This window comes from Oncorhynchus nerka, linkage group LG22 (assembly GCF_034236695.1).
Source record: "Oncorhynchus nerka isolate Pitt River linkage group LG22, Oner_Uvic_2.0, whole genome shotgun sequence".
Lineage (NCBI taxonomy): Eukaryota > Metazoa > Chordata > Actinopteri > Salmoniformes > Salmonidae > Oncorhynchus > Oncorhynchus nerka.
This window is the reverse complement of record NC_088417.1, coordinates 51391403-51405549: the sequence shown is the minus strand read 5'-3', so window position 1 is coordinate 51405549 and position 14147 is coordinate 51391403.

Sequence of the window (14147 nt, the reverse complement as noted above, 5' to 3'; positions counted from 1 at the left end):
ATGGGGAAGGCTTGGGTGAGTTTCTGTGGGGGGTGCAGTGCTGTTGACCGGGGTAGGGGTAGCCAGGTGGAAAGCATGGCCAGCCGTAGAAAAATGCTTATTGAAATGATCAATTATAGTGGATTTATCGGTGGTGACAGTGTTTCCTATCCTCAGTGCAGTGGGCAGCTGGGAGGAAGTATTCTTATTCTCCATGGACTTTACAGTGTCCCAGAAATGTTTTGAGTTTGTGTTGCAGGAAGCAAATTTCTGCTTGAAAAAGCTAGCCTTGGCTTTTCTAACTGCCTGTGTGTATTGGGTTCTAGCTTGCCTGAAAAGTTGTATATCACGGGGCTGTTCGATGCTAATGCAGAACGCCATAGGATGTTTTTGTGTTGGTTAAGGGCAGTCAGGTCTGGAGAGAACCAGGGGCTATATCTGTTCCTGGTTCTAAATTTCTTGAAAGGGGCATGTTTATTTAAGATGGTGAGGAAGGCATTTTAAAAAATGAGGGATGAGGTCAATGTCCTTCCAGGATACCCCGGCCAGGTCGATTTAGAAAGGCCTGCTCGCTGAAGTGTTTCAGGGAGCGTTTGACAGTGATGAGTGGAGGTCGTTTGACCGCTGACCCATTACGGATGCAGGCAATGAGGCAGTGGTCGCTGAGATCTTGGTTGAAAACAGCAGAGGTGTATTTAGAGGGCAAGTTGGTTAGGATGATATCTATGAGGGTGTCCGTGTTTACGGCTTTGGGGTGGTACCTGGTAGGTTCATTGATCATTTGTGTGAGATTGAGGGCATCAAGCTTAGATTGTATGATGGCTGGGGTGTTAAGCATGTTCCAGTTTAGGTCCCCTAGCAGCACGAGCTCTGAAGATAGATGGGGGGCAATCAGTTCACATATGGTGTCCAGAGCACAGCTGGGGGCGAAGGGTGGTCTATAGCAGGTGGCAACAGTGAGAGACTTGTTTTTAGAGAGGTGGATTTTTAAAAGTAGAAGTTCAAATTGTTTGGGTACAGACCTGGATAGTAGGACAGAACTCTGCAGGCTATCTCTGCAGTAGATTACAACACCGCCCTCTTTTGCCGTTCTAGCTTGTCTGAAAATATTGTAGTTCCGAATGGAGATTTCAGAATTTTTGGTGGTCTTCCTAAGCCAGGATTCAGACACGGCTAGAACATCCGGGTTTGCAGAGTGTGCTAAAGCAGTGAATAAAACAGGCTTAGGGAGGAGGCTTCTAATGTTAACATGCATGAAACCAAGGCTATTACAGTTACAGAAGTCATCAAAAGAGAGCGCCTGGGGAATAGGAGTGGCGCTAGGCACTGCAGAGCCTGGATTCACCTCTATATCACCAGAGGAACAGAGGAGGAGTAGGATAAGGGTACGGCTTAAAGCTATGAGAATTGGTCGTTTAGAACGTCCGAACATAGAGTAAAAGGAGGTTTCTGGGGGCAATAAAATAGCTTCTATGTATAATGTACAGACAAAGGTATGGTAGGATGTGAATACAGTGGAGGTAAACCAAGGTATTGAGTGATGATGAGAGAGATATTGTCTCTAGAAACATCATTGAAACCTGGTGATGTCATCGCATGTGTGGGTGGTGGCACTGAAAGGTTGGATAAGGCATAATGAGCAAGGCTAGAGGCTCTACAGTGAAATAAGCCAATAAATACTAACCAGAACAGCAATGGACAAGGCATATTGACATTAAGTGGAGGCATGCTTAGTCGAGTATTAGAAGAGTGTTCATAAGGGTCCAGTTAGTAGTGAGGTTGGTTGGGGTAAATGTTCCCATTCCAGCTGCTGTGAAGCTCTCATTTTCTGATGTGAGTAAGACAAATATACAGGTTACATTCAAAGATGGATTACCAGGATGCATACTCAGAGCATGCGCTGACCAGCTGGCAAGTGCCTTCACAGACATTTTCAACCTCTTCCTGACCCAGTCTGTAATACCTACATGTTTCAAGCAAACCCCCATAGTCCCTGTGTCCAAAAATGCCAAGGTAACCTGCCTAAAGGCTGGTCATAGCTCACATCAACACCATCATCCCAGAAACCCTAGACCCAGTCCAAATTGTATACCACCCCAACAGATCCACAGATGATGCAATCTCTATTGCACTCCACTCTGCCCTTTCCCACCTGGAGAATGCTATTCATTGACTACAGCTCAGCGTTCAACACCATCGTGCCCTCAAAATTTAATACTAAGCTAAAGACCCTGGGACTAAACATCTCCCTCTGCAACTGGATCCTGGACTTCCTGACGGGCCGCCCCCAGGTGGTAAGGGTAGGTAACAACACATCCGCCCCTCAGGGATGCATGCTCAGTCCCCTCCTGTAATCCATGTTCACTCATGACTGCACGGTAAGGCACGACTCCAACACCATCATTAAGTTTGCCGATGACGGGCTTCCCGAGTGGTACATTGGTCTAAGGCACTGCATCACAGTGCTAGCTGTGCTACTAGAGATTCTGGGTTCGAGCCCAGGCTCTGTCGCAGCCGGCCGCGACCGGGAGACCCATTGGGCGGCGCACAATTGGCCCAGCGTAGTCCGGGTTAGGAGAGGGTTTGGCCGGCAGAGATGTCCTCCCATTGCGCACCAGCGACTCCTGTGGTGGACTTGGTGCAGTGCACACTGACATGGTTGCCAGGTGCACAGTGTTTCCTCCGACACATTGGTACAACTGGCTTCCGGGTTAAGTGGGCATTGTGTCAAGAAGCAGTGCGGCTTGGTTAGGTTGTGTTTTGGAGGACGAACGCCTCTCGGCCTTCACCTTTCCAGATTCCGTTCAGGAGTTGCAGCGATGAGACAAGACTGTAACTACCAATTGGGTACCATTAAATTGGGGAGATAACAGGTTACAAAAAATATATAATAAAATAAATAAAAAGTTTACCAATGACACAACAGTGGTAGGCCTGATCACCGGCAACGATGTGAGAGCCTATAGGGAGGAGGTCAGAGACCTGGCCGTGTGGTGCCAGGACAACAACCTCTCCCTCAACGATTGTGAACTACAGGAAAAGGAGGACCGAGCATGCCCCCATTCTCATCGATGGGGCTGTAGTTGAGCAGGTTGACAGCTTGAAGTTCCTTGATGTCCACATCAACAACAAACGTTCATGGTCCAAACACACCAAGACAGTGGTGAAGAGGGCATGACAAAGCCTATTCCCCCTCAGGAGACTGAAAAGATGTGACATGGGTCCTCAGATCCTCAAAAAGTTATACAGCTGCACCATCGAGAGCATCCTCACTGGTTGCAACACTGCCTGATATGCAAACTGCTCGGCCTCTGACCGCAAGGCACTACTGAGGGTAGTGCGTACAGCCCAGTACCACACTGGGGGCAAGCTTCCTGCCATCCAGGACCTCTATACCAGGCAGTGTCAGAGGAAGGCCCTAAAATTGCCAAAGCCTCCAGCCACCCTAGTCATAGACTGTTCTCTCTGCTACTGCACGGCAAGCGGTACTGGATCGACAAGTCTAGGTCCAAAAGACTTCATAACAGCTTTTACCCCCAAGCCATAAGACTCCTGAATATCTAATCAAATGGCTGCGCAGGCTATTTGCATTGACCCCCCCCCTCGTTTACACTGCTGCTATTCTGTTTATTATCCATGCATAGTCACTTTAACTCTATCTACATGTCCATATTACCTCAATTACCTCGACTGACCGTTGTCCTCGCACATTGACTCTGTACTGTTACCCCCTGTATACAGCCTCACTATTGTTATTTTGCTGCTGCTCTTAAGTTATTTGTTACTTAAATGTTTTGTTTTTTAAACTTTTTTTTCTTCTTAAAACTGCATTGTTGGTTAAGGGCTTGTAAGTAATCATTTCACTGTAAGCTCTATATCTGTTGTATTCAACGCATTTGTGACAAATACATTTTGATTTGACACGGTAGCTAACATTTTGGGGGGATTGGGGGGCTAATGTTAGATAATGTAACAGTGGCTTTGGCTGCTTTGACTTGTGAATGGTATATTTTATGTAACACACCTGATAGGCACTATATGATGTTTGTTATTCCATCTCTAAGCCCCATGCAGTGGGGGAAAAAGTATTTAGTCAGCCACCAATTGTGCAAATTCTCCCACTTAAAAAGATGAGAGAGGCCTGTAATTTCCATCATAGGTACACTTCAACTATGACAGGCAAAATGAGAAAAAAAATCCAGAAAATCACATTGTAGGACTTTAACCTCTTGGATATTTTAATTTTGGAATGAAAAACGTTCCCGTTTTAAACAAGATATTTTGTCACGAAAAGATGCTTGACTATGCATATAATTGACAGCTTTGGAAAGAAAACTCTCTGACGTTTCCAAAACTGCAAAGATATTGTCTGTGAGTGCCACAGAACTGATGTTACAGGCGAAACCCAGATAAAAATCCAATCAGGAAGTGCCGCATTTTTTGAAACCACCTCATGCCAATGACTCCTTATATGGCTGTGAATGAGCTGCGAATGAGCTTACGTTCTCCACGCATTCCCCAAGGTGTCTACAGCATTGTGACGTCTTTTTAGGCATTTCCATTGGAGAATGGCTGTAAGGGATCATATATAGCGAGTGGTCACATGGTGTCTCCCGGAGAAAATCTTGCGTAAAATACTGAGGTAGCCATTTTTCCAATCGTTTCTTATGAGAAACCAATTGCCTCGACGGATATATTATCGAATACATATGTTAAAAACACCTTGAGGATGGATCCTAAACAATGTTTGCCATGTTTCTGTCGATATTATGGAGCAAATTTTGAAAAAAGTTCTGCGTTGTAGTTGAATTATTTTTCGGTCAATTTCTCAGCCAAGCATGATGTACAAACGGGAGCATTTTTCGCCTACAAAAATATTATTTTTGGAAAAAAGGAACATTTGCTATCTAACTGGGAGTCTCCTGAGTGAAAGCATCTGAAGTTCTTCAAAGGTAAATTATTTAATTTGGTTGCTTTTCTTATTTTCGTGAAAATGTTGCCTGCTGCCAGCAGAGCCTAGCATAGCATTATGCCATGATAGACTTACACAAATGCTTGTCTAGCGTTGGCTGTAACGCATATTTTGAAAATGTGAGATGACAGTGTTGTTAACAAAAGGCAAAGCTTGTGTTTGAATATATTTATTTCATTTTATTTGCGATTTTCATGAATAGAAAAAGTTGCGTTATTGTAATGCGCTTGAGGCTATGATTACACTCCCGGATACGGGATTGGTAGTCGCAAGAAGTTAATGAATTTATTTGCAAATTATGGTGGAAAATAAGTATTTGGTCAATAACAAAAGTTTATCTCAATACTTTGTTATATACCCTTTGTTGGCAATGACAGAGGTCAAACGTTTTCTGTAAGGTTTTCACACACTGTTGCTGGTATTTTGGCCCATTCCTCCATGCAGATCTCCTCTAGGGCAGTGATGTTTTGGGGCTGTTAGTGGGCAACACGGACTTTCAACTCCCTCCAAAGCTTTTCTATGGGGTTGAGATCTGGAGACTGGCTAGGCCACTCCAGGACCTTGAAATGCTTCTTACGAAGCCACTCCTTCGTTGCCCGGGCGGTGTGTTTGGGATCATTGTCATACTGAAAGACCCAGCCACGTTTCATCTTCAATGCCCTTGCTGATTGAAGGAGGTTTTCACTCAAAATCTCACGATACATGACTTTCCTGGTCCCTTTGCAGAAAAACAGCCCCAAAGCATGATGTTTCCAACCCCATGCTTCACAGTAGGTATGGTGTTCTTTGGATGCAACTCAGCATTCTTTGTCCTCCAAACACGACGAGTTTAGTTTTTACCAAAAAGTTATATTTTGGTTTCATCTGCCCATATGACATTCTCCCAATCTTCTTCTGGATCATCCAAATGCTCTCTAGCAAACTTCAGACGGGCCTGGACATTTACTGGCTTAAGCAGGGGGACAAGTCTGGCACTGCAGGATTTGAGTGCCTGGCGGCGTAGTGTGTTACTGATGGTAGGCTTTGTTACTTTTGTCCCGGCTCTCTGCAGGTCATTCACTAGGTCCCCCCGGTGTGGTTCTGGGATTTTTGCCCACCGTTCATGTGATCATTTTGACCCCACGGGGTGAGATCTTGTGTGGAGCCCCAGATCGAGGGAGATTATCAGTGGTCTTGTATGTCTTCCATTTCCTAATAATTGCTCCCACTGTTGATTTCTTCAAACCATGCTGCTTCCCAGCCTGGTGCAGGTCTACAATTTTGTTTCTGGTGTCCTTTGACAGCTCTTTGGTCTTGGCCATAGTGGAGTTTGTAGTGTGACTGTTTGAGGTTGTGGACAGGTGTCTTTTATACTGATTACCAGTTCAAACAGGTGCCATTAATACAGGTAACGAGTGGAGGACAGAGGAGCTTCTTAACCTGTTGCTTCTACCCGGGACGCTTGCGTCCCAACTAGAGCTCTGGAAATGCAAATGCACTACGCTAAATGCTAATAGTATTAGTTAAAACTCAAAAGTTCATTAAAATACACATGCAGGGTATCGAATTAAAGCTACACTCGTTGTGAATCCAGGCAACAAGTCAGATTTTTAAAATGCTTTTCGGCGAAAGCATGAGAAGCTATTATCTGATAGCATGCAACACCCCAAAAGACCCACAGGGGACGTAAACAAAATAATTAGCATTTTGGCGTTACACAAACCGCACAATAAAATAGAAAACATTCATTACCTTTCACCATCTTCTTTGTTGGCACTCCTAGATGTCCCATAAACACTATTTGGGTCTTTATTTCGATTAAATCGGTCCATATAAAGCCTATATATCGTTATATGTAGACTGTGTGATAAACGAAAAAAACATAGTTTCAAAACGTAACGTCATTTTTTAAAATTCAAAAAGTCGACGATAAACTTTCACAAAACACTTCGAAATATGTTTGTAATGCAACTTTAGGTATTAGTAAACGTTAATAAGCGATAAAATTCATCAGGAGGCGATGTAAAGATCATTAGCTGTCCGTCTGGAAAAATGTCCGGCTAGAAACTCAACGAAAATATCCGGTCCTAGACCGGATTAGATACGGTGTCCTGTATGTGTTTGACCAAGAAAAAACTCGAAGGGAAATGACAAGACTCTAGACACCCTGTGGAAGCTGTAGGTACTGCAACCTCAGTCAATTAATTGTGGTTCACGTTTATCAATTGGTTCAAGTAGCGCATGGATATATTTTCCCCATTTTCAGTGATCAGTTTTTCCTGTGCTTTTCGATGTAAATGCCGTTCTGGTAAAGCCACAGCAGTGATTTAACCAGTTTTTTAAACGTCTGAGTGTTTTCTATCCACACAGACTAAGCAAATGCATATACTATATTCCTGGCATGAGTAGCAGGGCGCTGAAATGTTGCGCGATTTTTAAAAGAATGTTCAAAAAAGTAGAGGGTCGACTGAAGAGGTTAAAGAAGAAGTTTCAGGTCTGTGAGAGACAGAAATCTTGCTTGTTTGTAGGTGACCAAATACTTATTTTCCACCATAATTTGCAAATAAATTCATTAAAAATCCTACATTGTGATTTTCCGGATTTCTTTTCTAATTTTGTCTGTCATAGTTGAAGTGTACGTATGATGGAAATTACAGGCCTCTCATCTTTTTAAGTGGGAGAACTTGGACAATTGGTGGCTGACTAAATACTTTTTTGCCCCACTGTACATTGAGTCTGAGTGTCACACCCTGACCATAGTTTGCTTTGTATGTTTTTATGTTTTGTTTGGTCAGGGTGTGATCTGAGTGGGCATTCTATGTTGGATGTCTAGTTTGTCTGTTTCTGTGTTTGGGCCTGATATGGTTCTCAATCAGAGGCAGGTTTTAGTCATTTGTCTCTGATTGGGAACCATATTTAGGTAGCCTGTTTTGTGGGTGGTTGTTTCTTGTCTTTGTGTTTGTTGCACCAGATAGGGCTGTTTCGGTTTTGCCACATTTATTGTTTTGTATTATGTTCATGTTGAGTTTACCTATTAAAAAACATTAACTATAACCACGCTACATTTTGGTCCGCCTCTCCTTCCCAGGAGGAAAGCCGTTGCACTGAGAACTGCCAGCACATTGCTGTCACAAAGGAATGTTGTCCACAATAGAAGTTGTGGTGTGTATAGTATTTGTAATTTACCCCTGAAAATCATATTTTGCTATTACATTGTGTGGGTTGTTGTCTTACAGTTGTTGTAGCTTTGGTTAATGGAGCTAATCATGGGGGGTATTGTTATTTCACTTTCCATCTCCTTTTGTCTTTCCACTATCATCAAGCAGTAATGATAGACATTTTAGTAAATTCACTCTGTGTTCAGCTTCCCAGGCAACCACCGGAGCAGGAATGTTGTGATACGAAAAAAAATAGAGATATGCTGTGAAGCATGTGAAGACAGACACAGCATACTGTAAATCAGTGGTTCCCAACCTTTTTCGGTTACTATACCACCGACTGAATTTGACTCTGTCCGGAGTACCCCCTCATGTCCTTACCCCTGGTTGGGAACCACTGCTTGTAAGTCAAAGTTATTCATTTAAAATCTGTATCAATTGAGCATTTCACAAACATTTTCAAATACAAACATTGGAGAGAGAAAAAAGTGCACAACCAAATATTGCATATTTCAAATTGAGTACTTCAAAAATGTCAGAAAACACATTGCAGAATGAGTAGATCACAACATCAACGAATTGATAGCATCATAACTCAGAGCAGTAAATAAAAGAAAATCAAATTTACCACCCACTAAACAAACATTTGCCTTTTCAAAAATATTACGGGCTACGTAGACAGTCTCCTGGATCTCATCTTCAAAGAGGTCACCCTTGATCCAGCGCCATATGTGGGGAAGCTGTGCGAGCTATCCATCCCAGGACCCCTGCCTGCCCATTGTGAGAGGCCTGACAAGGAGGCCATAGCTGGATTTGTCTCACACTTCAATCATGGGGATGACTGAAGCCAAGTGGGTGACCTGCTTGATTGAAGCAGGGTATATTGGTCCCCCTCCTCTCCCCTCCCCATCAGTCTTTGTAGTTGGTTGCATTTCCTAAAGTTATTCACTTTTACGTGATATAATATCACATTTTGTTACTTTGTATTGTTTTCTTCAAGCATTTGGGCGGGAAATGAGTGTTACAAATTGTACAAATCAATGGGTCCTGCACACTGTAGGGCGGCCGGGTGCCTATATTAGGCTTAGGGCTCTAATATTGTCTCACCATTATTTCTCATCTTTATTTCTTGTAAGTATTCATGTTGATCAATATTTCGGCTTGCTTTTTGTAAATGATCAAATAAATGTCTGATCGATACATACAATTCTGAACATACCAGCACACTTATTGTATGCTGTTTTAATATACATTCCCTTATGTCTAAGCTCCTAAGGTGACTCAGGCCTCATTAATTATTATGAAAAAGTGTTTTAATTGACTGTATTCTGTAATTAGTTACTAAACAATAAAAATGCGATTGTGTATTGCTGCTGTTTGTCTGATATCCAACAGTCCATGATGTGTTGACCATAAGAGCATTTTGCAGAGAAAATGGTTTGAGGTATACTATTTAGACTTGGAATGACGTGGTCCATTGTTTACTTTTTCATCAATGACAAATGGCCCATTTTCTACCTTGTTACCTGGCAACGACTACAAAGACATTTCAAAGAGGTGTCAGTCAAGGAGAGCTCGTTAATATAAGCTCCCTGACACACAGCATGTTCATTCATGCTTCCTGATTGTTAGAGATGAGAGAAGGTACAATTTCTTCAATTCCGAACCTTTTAATAGTGTAAAAGTATAATGGGGGGGGGGGTGTTTTGGTCATTCAAAGGCTATTTTTACATGATAAATAGGATGACTGTGTGGGACCTTTAATGTCTTTAACATGGGACAGCAGTGTTGGCTGTGTGTGTGTGTATGTGTGTGTGTGGCCATACCAAATTATGGGCCATGTTGAATTTCTTCATCCGCCCGAGGTTGTAGAGGCGCTGATGCGCCTTCTTCAGCATGGTTGAGAGCTTCAAATTCCTTGGTGTCCACATCAACAACAAACTAGATTGGTCCAAACACACCAAGACAGACGTGAAGAGGGCACGACAAAGCCTATTCCCCCTCAGGAAACTAAAAAGATTTGGCATTGGTCCTGAGATCCTCAAAAGGTTCTACAGCTGCAACATCGAGAGCATCCTGACCGGTTGCATCACTGCCCGGTACGGCAATTGCTCGGACTCCGATCGCAAGGCACTTCAGAGGGTAGTGCGTACGGCCCAGTACATCACTAGGGCAAAGCTGCCTGCCATCCAGGACCTCTACACCAGGCGGTCTCAGAGGAAGGCCCTAAAAATGGTCAAAGACCCCAGCCACCCCAGTCATAGACTGTTCTCTCTACTACCGCATGGCAAGGGGTACCAGAGTGCCAAGTCTAGGACAAAAAGGCCTCTCAGCAGTTTTTTCCCCCAAGCCATAAGACTCCTGAACAGGTAACCAAATGGTTACCCGGACTATTTGCATTGTGTGCCACCCCCCAACCCATCTTTTACACTGCTGCTACTCTCTGTTTATCTTATATGCATAGTCACTTTAACTATACATTCATGTACATACTACCTAAATTGTCCCGACCAACCAGTGCTCCCGCACATTGGCTAGCCAGGCTATCTCTGCATTGTGTCCCACCACCCGCCAACCCCTCTTTTTAATGTACATACTACCTTAATAGGCCTGACTAAAAGGTGTCTGTATATAGCCTTGCTACTCTTTTTTCAAATGTCTTTTTACTGTTGTTTTATTTCTTTACTTACCTACACACACACACACACACACAACTTTTTTCTATTTTTTTTTTCTCGCAGCATTGGTTAGAGCCTGTAAATAAGCATTTCACTGTAATGTCTACCACACCTGTTGTATTCAGCGCAAGTGACAAATAAACGTTGATTTGATTTGATTTGTTGGTGTGGTGAGACCATTTCAGGTCAGTGATGGGCACACAAGGAACTTGAAGCTTTTGACCCAATCCACTGTGGCCCAGTTATTGAGGATGGGCGTGTACTCCCTCTTCTGTCGCCTATAGTCCACAATCAATTCCTTTGTTTTGTTGATGTTGAGGGAGCGGTTATTTTCCTGGCACCACTCCTCCAGGGCTCTAACCTCCTCCCATAGGATGTCACATCATTGTTGGTTATCAGGCCTACCACTGTTGTGTCATCAGCAAACTGGATGATTGAGTTGGAGGCATGCGTGGCCACGCAGTCATGGGTGAACAGGGAGTACAGGAGGGGGCTGAGTACACACCCCAGGGGGCCCCGTGTTGAGGATCTGTGTGGCGGAGGTGGTGATGCCTACCCTCACTACCTGGGCTGAACTGTAGTTGATAAACAGCATTCTCAAAATTATTGGCACTTCTGTTTTCATTTTAGCCAGAAACCTGGTTGCCTCTGCCAGGAGGCTGACACTTTGCCGCAAGTGGATCTTCCAGCAAGACAATAACACCAAGCAAACATAAAAATCCCCCAAAATGGTTAATTGACAACAAAATCAACATTTTACAATGGCCATCTCAGTCTCTGGACCTGTGGTTTGAATTGAAGAGGGCAGTCTATAAGTGCAGATGAAGGATATCAAGGATCTGGAAAGATTCTGTATGGAGGAATAAGATCCCTTCCAATGGGTTCTCCATTCTTATACAACATTTTAGAAAAGACTCAGTGTCGTTATTCTTGAAAGGGGAAAGGGGAGGGTACTGGATAACGGGAAACAGGGGGGCAATAATTGTTTTAGATTTGTATTTATTTAGATTACTAGATAAACAAAATACATTTTTCTGAGCAATTGTGTTGGCATAAAATAATATAATTGTAAAATAAATTGGAGCATGCAATACAGCTCAGTATTTGCATTATTTATTTTATGGTCTTTTTTGCTAATATTTATCAAAGGTGCCCAAAAAAAATTACCTGTCTAAATAGCAGCGGTGTAAGCATCAACTCTCCCTAGACTCCCTGTACTGCAGCAGGGTTGCCTTTAATTGAAAACATAATTACTAGAATCTCAAGAAAGAGGGTAAAATTAGCTAATGTATTCACAAAGAGGGCAATCGTCTGGTTTTACTGATGGAATCTACTTCTCCAGGGGTAAGAGGACCCTGATCCACTAACTAATGTGCAATTCCACACGAGATGAGATGGAATTGCACAAATATAGGCGGCAGGTAGCTCAGTGGTTAGAGTGTTGGACTAGTAACCAAAGGTTGCAAGATCGAATCCCTGAGCTGACCAGGTAAAAATCTGTCGTTCTTCCCTGAACAAGGCAGTTAACCCACTGTTCCTAGGCTGTCATTGAAAATAAGAATTTGTTCTTAACTTGCTTAGTTAAATAAAGGTAATAATATACATTTCTGATCATCCTGAAATAAAATCCATAGAAAGTATTTTGGGGGGAGGATGTGTTGCATACCTTTTAAGTCTGTTTCCAAAATTATTATTGAGAAATAACTGATTAAAGTTAGACAATTTGTTGAATCACTGCATGAAAAGCAAAGTTTCTGTGTAAAATTAGATTTGAGGAGCACGGTTGTGGGTGGGAATTTCCCATGAGAGTGTGTGGATTTCTGCAGATTGCGACGTATCCCAGAACACTTGCGTGATACAGGAACCATGCTAATGAAATGTATTTTAGAAGTCAACATTTTATCAAATGTGTATCTAACGGTCGAATGCTAATTGCTAACCGCTATTGTTAGCTAGCTCAGAGCTAGGCGCTAGCTAGCCTACTATTTCACGCTACCAGCTAGCTACTTTTAACTCAGCTATGTTGTTGTTTGGTAGCTGTTCATGCGTTTTTGTTACATTTAATACACAGGCCATTTCTATAATTCCTTTGTTTCAATTAGCACCATGAATAGTTCAATAGTTCATGAGATGTACTGTTGTTGTCCATACAATGCATGACTGTATATTTAATGGTTTTGCACACCACCATCTTTAGTGATAAACTAACATACTAGCTAACTAACTAACTAACTAACTAACTAGCTAGCTAGCTATCTAACACGGTCCAAAACCTGATGCATCATACATACACACCTAGTAAGACACATTTTTGCAAAGATAATTAGCTAATTAAGTACATTCTTCTGGAGATTGTTAATTTGAGATGTAACATTGAACTACACATATGTAATCATTTTGCATTCTATTTTACATACACAGATTTACCTCCCCGCACAATGTGTCTGTGCTCTCATTCTTAATGAGGGAGATGTCATAGAGGTTAAATATTGTAATCAATTTCCTCTAAGCTGTTCATTCAAACATTGAAAAGAGTGATACTCTAAAAGGTATGTTAACTGCTCATTATATCATGATAACAAGGCGTTGCACTGATGGCCTGGCCACCAAAACAACGTAAAATGTACCTTGTGCTTGTATCCATTGCAGGTTCTTATTATGCCACTTATTATGATGCTGCGAGCCGGGCTTATTTCTTAGGTGTATCTAAAACATAGGGACACAATCTTGGAGAAACAAAGGAGTAAGTGTAACCTTTTTGTACACGTAGTATTTGTGTAACACTAGGTTCATTACTCCTGTATCACTCCTGGTCCTTGGAATACAAAGGCCATATGTGGCACTACTACATGTTTCAAGTTATGTATTTGAGATATATATTACCTCGACTAACCTGTACATTGACTCGGCCCAGGTACCGCCTACTTATTAGAGGTCGACAGATTAATCGGAATGGCCGATTAATTAGGGCCGATTTCAAGTTTTCAAAACAATCGGAAATCGGTATTTTTGGGCGCCGATTTCCAATTATTATTATTTTATTTTTTTATATACCTTTATTTAACTAGGCAAGTCAGTTAAGAACACATTCTTATTTTCAATGATGGCCTAGGAACGGTGGGTTAACTGCCTTGTTCAGGGGCAGAATGACAGATTTTCACCTTGTCAGCTCGGGGGATCCAATCTTGCAACCTTACAGTTAACTAGTCCAACGCTCTAACCACCTGCCTCTCATTGCACTCCACGAGGAGCCTGCCTGTTACGCGAATGCAGTAGAAGCCAATGTAAGTTGCTAGCTAGCATTAAACTTATCTTGTAAAAAAACAATCAATCAATCATAATCACTAGTTATAACTACACATGGTTGATGATATTACTCGT